This window comes from Camelus dromedarius, chromosome 1, assembly GCF_036321535.1.
Source record: "Camelus dromedarius isolate mCamDro1 chromosome 1, mCamDro1.pat, whole genome shotgun sequence".
NCBI lineage: Eukaryota > Metazoa > Chordata > Mammalia > Artiodactyla > Camelidae > Camelus > Camelus dromedarius.
Genome location: NC_087436.1, coordinates 20,200,834 through 20,206,833, shown reverse-complemented (window position 1 = coordinate 20,206,833; position 6,000 = coordinate 20,200,834). Strand labels below are relative to the sequence as shown.

At 48.4% G+C, this 6,000-nt stretch overlaps 1 protein-coding gene across 4 annotated transcripts in view; it reads left to right on the top strand.

Annotated features, from left to right (window-relative positions):
* Positions 1–452: 452 nt before the first annotated feature.
* Positions 453–6,000, top strand: part of SMAD1 (SMAD family member 1) — a 67,520-nt gene continuing 61,972 nt past the window's right edge. Inside the window, exon 1 of one of the 4 annotated variants that reach the window (XM_031465312.2) lies at positions 453–799. The gene's annotated coding sequence lies outside the window, so the exon portion shown is untranslated. Of the gene's footprint in view, positions 800–938; positions 958–5,023; positions 5,203–6,000 lie in introns of those variants that run through there. The other 3 variants (XM_031465320.2, XM_031465317.2, XM_064492517.1) reach the window with 3 other exon arrangements.

The following is a 6,000-nucleotide window of genomic DNA, read 5'->3' as shown; positions in this document are numbered from 1 at the left end:
TTGGAGCAACGAGGTTACCTACTGGAATCATTAGCTCCCGAATTGGCGTAAAACACACGTATTGATTCAGGGTTTGGTAGAAGCACACGCAGTAGTTACTAGGCTTTCCAATTCTGGGTACGTGAAACTTCTGGGGCTTGCAAATTATTGGGGCAAGGTAATCGTCAAAAATGCACTACACGTTTATAGCGCGGTTCAGTGGGCGCGGTGGACGTGTGGATGAACATTTCAGAAAATAAACACTGAACTCAGAAATTCACTTGCAGGTAAGGCACTGAGTCCGCTCCCCCGCGACTAGAGGAGGCAGGGGCCGTTGTGTTTTCTCTTTGGAATCAGAGGGCGTGGGGCTGGGGTCGGGGGAGGCGGCGCCGGCCCCGCGCTCGCGCCGGCGGGGCCGGGAATTTGGAGAGGATCCCTGGTCGCGCGTCAGCGGCGGCGGCGGCGGCGGCTGCGGCGGCGGCGGCGGCGCGCGGGTGCGCGTGTGAGCGAGCGAGCAGGCGGGCGGGCGAGTGCGCCGGGTATTGGCAGCCGAGGAGTGGAGGCTGGGTGGCTCCGACTCCTTGACGCCAGCGCGACCAGATCAATCCAGGCTCCGGGAGCGACCGAGCGAGCGAGCGAGCGAACGGGAGGGCGGGAGGAGGAAGGAGAGGCCGAGCGGCTGAGCCCGGGCCGAGGCGCGGGGAGGGACCCTGCGAGCGCAGCGCCGCGCAGCGTTCGGCCGGCCTGACCGGGGCCGCACGGGGACCCCGCTCGCCCTGCCAACTCGTGCGCCCGCGCGGACGGGCGTGCAGCCAACCCGGTAAAACGAAACAGACCCGAACCCAACTTTCCCCTCCGCCGCGTCCCCGCCCTCCCCTAGGCGCCCCGGGCTTTCCAGTGCCGCCGCCGCCGCCTCGGGCTGGGGCGGGCGGGCCGGGTGGCCGCGATCGTGCGGGACCGTTGGCGAGGGCTGCGGCGGTAAGGGGGTCTTCCCCGCGTGGGGCGGACCCGGGACCCCCCCCCCCCCAATGATGGCGCCTCCCGGCGGGTCAGCGGAGCAAACCTGCCACTTCCTCCTCTCCTCGCGCCCGGCCAGCCGGGCCGGCCTCGGCCGGGGTGTCCCCGCGTCTTTGTTGGGTCTGTGGGCCGGGAAGCCGCGTTCCTCCGCCCGGGCCCTGCCCGCGGCCACCCTCCCCCTCCGCCAGCCGCCGGCCGCCCGTTTCCCTTTCCCTTCCTGCAGCCGGGCCTGGGCCGTCGGCGCGGCCCGCGGGCCCATTGTGTCCCACGCCAGCCCGGGCGACCCGTGTGGGAGTCGGGGGGCGGCCGCGGGCGCTGCCCTTCTCACGGAGCTGCGCTGCCGCGAGGCGGACGCCCGGTGCCCTGGGTCCCTCCGCGTCCGGGACGGGTTCCCTCCTCTGCCCCTCACCAGCCTCTTGGGGGTCGAGGTCAAGGAAAGTTCGCACCGAAATTCCCTCTAATTTATTCAAAGGTTTGGCGGCGGCGGCGCGTAATTTTCTTTCTTTCTCTCTTCCGCCTACACCCCCTGAGTCTCCCCAAGTGTCCTCTCATTCCTTTCCCTTTCCCGGATTCGATTGCCTCACTGCATGTGTATTTGTGAGTTCGCTGCTGAACAACTGTTCATTTACTCGGCGCCCTGTCTTTGTTAGTGTTTCTCGGGGTTGTTTCTGCAGCAAGGTGGGGGTGGTGGGTGTGAGAGAGACAGACATGGGCTTGTTTTTCTAGTTGCTTAATGTATATGAAGGCTTCCCGGGAGAGCGTTTCCTTGATGTAGTTTGGGAAGGGAGGAGGAACAGACGCCTGCCGGATCTTACAACTACAGTAGCTGCGGCTTTTGTTTATTTGGAGGCGCGGACGATTTTTACATGCGCTTTGCTGGACCCCCCAGTAAGGCGCGTCCCTTCGGAAAATTGAGGCGCGTCTCAGAACCAGCTCCCGAGAAAGCATCGTTGTCGTGAGTGCTGTGACCACCTGCCTTTTTCTTTCCCCTAAGGTTCTCTTGCCCTTATAGCTGAAGTTTGAAAGTAGGTGGAAGTAGGTAGGATACAGAAGTTGCCTGATCTCTCTGTTTCTGTTGCTGAAACTCGTAGCCCGCAGCTCAGTGGCAGAATATTCGCTTTTATTTCAGAACATTGCTCGCTCTAATCGCCTGTCGTGGATAACATGCCTCCTTTCAGTAACACAATGAGAAAACTATTCTCTGCCCAGGTTGATTTTTCATCTTGTTTCTGGTTACCACTTGTCGCTTTATTGGAGGTAGGTGAGCTGTATTGGAACCACTATTTAAAGAGAATGGAGGCAGAATCAGTGTTCACTACCCCCAGGATTTTTAGTTAGTATAAATATTTTGCATTAGGGTTGTTCTGACGGAGGTGCCAGGCCTCAGTATGCTGTACTGATTGAAGTGTTTGTCCTCCCCAACCCCTTCCCTCTTCCCCATTTGCAGTTATTTGATATTTCTGTGCAGGTGGTGTACATTTGTGTAATACTGCAATTCTTAGGAAACTGTAACCAGTGTAGTGGGAGATGATTTGCTAGAGGTGGGTGATGCCAGAGCCTCTGGAGGATCTGGGCAGGGTCGGATTTCTTCTGAGGGGAGGGTTTTGTCCTTGATTTAGTTTTGACCCTTCCAACCATAGGTATGTAACCAAATACATTTTTTCTTTTTGTAGTATCCTTTGGTTTTATAACAATGAAGAGCTGATGACCTTAGCATTTTAGAGAGATGACAGTTTTTAGGCCGTTAGAAATGTTAACCTCTTACACCTCTTGGAATTTAATTTTCGTTTTCTACTGAGTTCATTAAAGCATTAAGAAGAAGTCAGTCTCATTTTCCCACGTACATTTATTAGTTAAAAACTAAATTGCAGCTGGTAATTTTGATTTCTAGTAATTCTGGGTTCAGTAGCTTGGTTGGATTGGAAAAAAGAATAAACTTGAGTGTAATTAGACAAGAATATTTAAGCTGCAGTCGCCTACATAATCAAGGCCAAGTTGTGTGTGTGTATAAAAGATCTCATTTGTGTAGTCTTACAAGGCTAATGGAGGCATCATGGAGGCTTTATAAATAATGTAAGTTGTGTATAATATGGAGTCTCCAGAGACGGCAGAGAAAGCATCATTACCAGCCTTTTCAACCTGCCTGAGATCTTAAATTGATTTACAGCACTGAACTGGTGCAAAATGATACATCAGGATGACATGGGGTCAGCCTGTAAAAGTCTATGATGTCAGCCTATTAGTTCAGTCATCATAATTAAACTGTATTACAGGGGCAACTAAGCAGGAGTCTGGCGTTCTCCTTCAGATATGGGTGGTACATGGATTTTATTTGTAGTGGAAAGGCCGAACTGGCGAGGAACGCTAGCGTTCCTGAAAACGGAGAAGGGCTTACAGAACTCTGAAAAAACTGAGGATAAGTTAAGGGATGTGCAGTCTGCATTGTCTAAGTAGCTTTCCATTTGGTAGTGGAGAAATGCACACTTCGGGGGTTGCCAGTAAGGACCTTTGCAGCTCTGATCCGTGCACTGAATCAGGCTTCGTGTGAGCTTGAATTTAAGTTGGCCTTGGGGACCTTCTGAAATATCGAAGGACCATGTACTTCATGTCTCTGATCCTTTTATTAACGCTGAGTTGCTCTTCATTGATGCATCTGCTGGTAAGTTATTTTTTTTTAACTTATAAGCTTTTGCACAGCAAAGGAAACCATAAGCAAAACAAAAAGTTATTTCTTTAACAAGTCTAGTTATCAGGTCTCCAATGAAAACAGAGATATTTGAATTTAACATATGAACAACTCGGGAAAAGAAGATTCTTATTCTTTTCTTAAATTTTTGGCCATCCTTATTCGGTTTATGGGTCATTTAGGGCTGTGCCATCCAGTAAAGCAGCCATAACCGCACGCGGATATTTACATTGAAATTTATGAAAGTTAAATAAGAATTCATCTTCCCAGTAGCAATGGCCACATTTGAAGGGCTCAATAGCTAATGTGGCTCATGGCTCCCACACTGGGGAGCGTAGGCACAGAACTGTCTCATCATCACAGAAGGCTGTGTTGGACACTGCCGCTCTCCAGCCCTTGCCTCTCATCCTCCCTTTCTGCTCATCTTTTGGCTGCTTCTCTGCTTGCTACCTGTGTGGATGAGGTGGTGGGGTCAAAGACAAACAGATACATGTCACTTTTGCTACTTTCTGGTTGCTCTTGTTGAAGTTTGGAAGTGACAGTTGAAGCTATGGGAAAAAATGAGATTGACTTTTCAGTGGAAACATGCTTATCACTGGGGTCATGGATTCTAATTTGATTTAGAGCTTTGGGCAGGAGAAGTAAACGGTAGCTGATTTTTTTCCTGCGTTTTTACTATGTCCTTATGTTCAATACTCATCTCATTTAAGCCTCAGAGCTTCCCTAAGTACTGCTATTGTCTCATTTTACAGGTCAAGAAACTGAGTTCAGACTGATTCATCGTCCTGCCTCAGGGTACATACATGATTATAAGCTTAGGTGTGTTGTGAACCAGGCAGTGTGACTCTGGAGCCTCCCTGTTAACTGTTATCTGTATGAATACGGTTGTCCAGAATACCTAAATAATCATTGTTCTGCTGGGCTTCATTAATTCCAGTGTAGACGTGACTTTACTTTTATTTTTTCAGCTTTTAAGCAGATTTGCCCTCTTTTGTGCTTTTCTAGGCTGTCGTCTCTTGTCTTCTTTTAAGTGCTTAATAAAGGAAACATAATGTGAATATGTACCTCAGCAGAATATAATTAGAAGAATAAATCTGACATAAAAGTAATGCCAAATTAGTTTTATCTCTGCTTTTCTGGATAATTCCTGTCACGTTCCCCTTGCCTTTCTTTTGTATAATCATGAGCTGATGGTACTGAAAAAAGTTCTGGTATTCAGTTTATCTTGTCAAAATTAGTCTTCCCTTAGCTGTTAAATAAACCCTGCACCTTGAGAGACAAATAGTTCATTGCCAGTTCTTTGGAATTTTTTTCTTTTTACATTCAATGTTAACTTTTGTATGGTTTTACAATTCAGTCGTTCTTAAATTTTCTTTTTCTTTTCTTTTTTTTTGGTTTAAGAATCTGATGAAACTGTGGAGTCTGTCTCCTTGTCACTCCCACCTGCCAATCCAGAAATGCTTATATGCCCTCATAGGCTTGTGTGTACACAGAAGTACGCAAATTGCGTGACACTTCAGGTAAAGGACGTCATGGGACTGCCTTGTGTTCAGAAACATTAAGATTTGTAATTTCCTTTATGAAGAATAGAGATATCGCCTGTGAAAAGCTTCTCTGAAGGTTTTCTTACCCAGCTGGATGATATCAAATTGAGCAATCTGAGGCCCATGGAAGACACCAGACTTGCTCTCTGTCTGCCTATCTATCTGGTGATTGGAGGAGGGAAGGCCTGAATCCGGGTCACTCTCATTGTCACCTTCTCATTTGTTTATTTTTTCCTACCGCACTCGCTGTGTTCCTGGGGCTTTGGTCTGAGCATAGCCAGTGTTATTTGGGGAGGGGAGGAAAGAAGAATTTTTTGGCGTGATAGTGACTTTTTGTTCCCAGCATTGTTTGAACTGAGTAGGATCAAGTCTGACAACCTCAGAGAGTTGTTTTTTACAGACTAATACTGATTTTTTTTTTTTTTTTCATTTTAGAGATGGAACAGAAAAGCCCTATGCCTGGTTTAATCTTGGGACCTTACTAGAAAATGGGTGATCTGAGATGGTATAAAGTTCAGACTAAATCAGGCAGTTCTGCTCTACGCATCTCTTTTTGCTCTCAAAAACAAATCACATTCCCAACCAAAAGCTGCAGACAGATTGGGATATTTAGGGAAGGAGCTTGGGGGCACTAGGGAGAGAGTTGGAAAGGTCTAAGGAGAAAAAGGATAATTTACATATGAAAAGGTAGAGAAATTCCATATTAAGTCATAAAATGCCATTGAAGTTGATGGAGTGTTCTCAGTAATTGTACTTCGGTATGTGGTGTTTCTT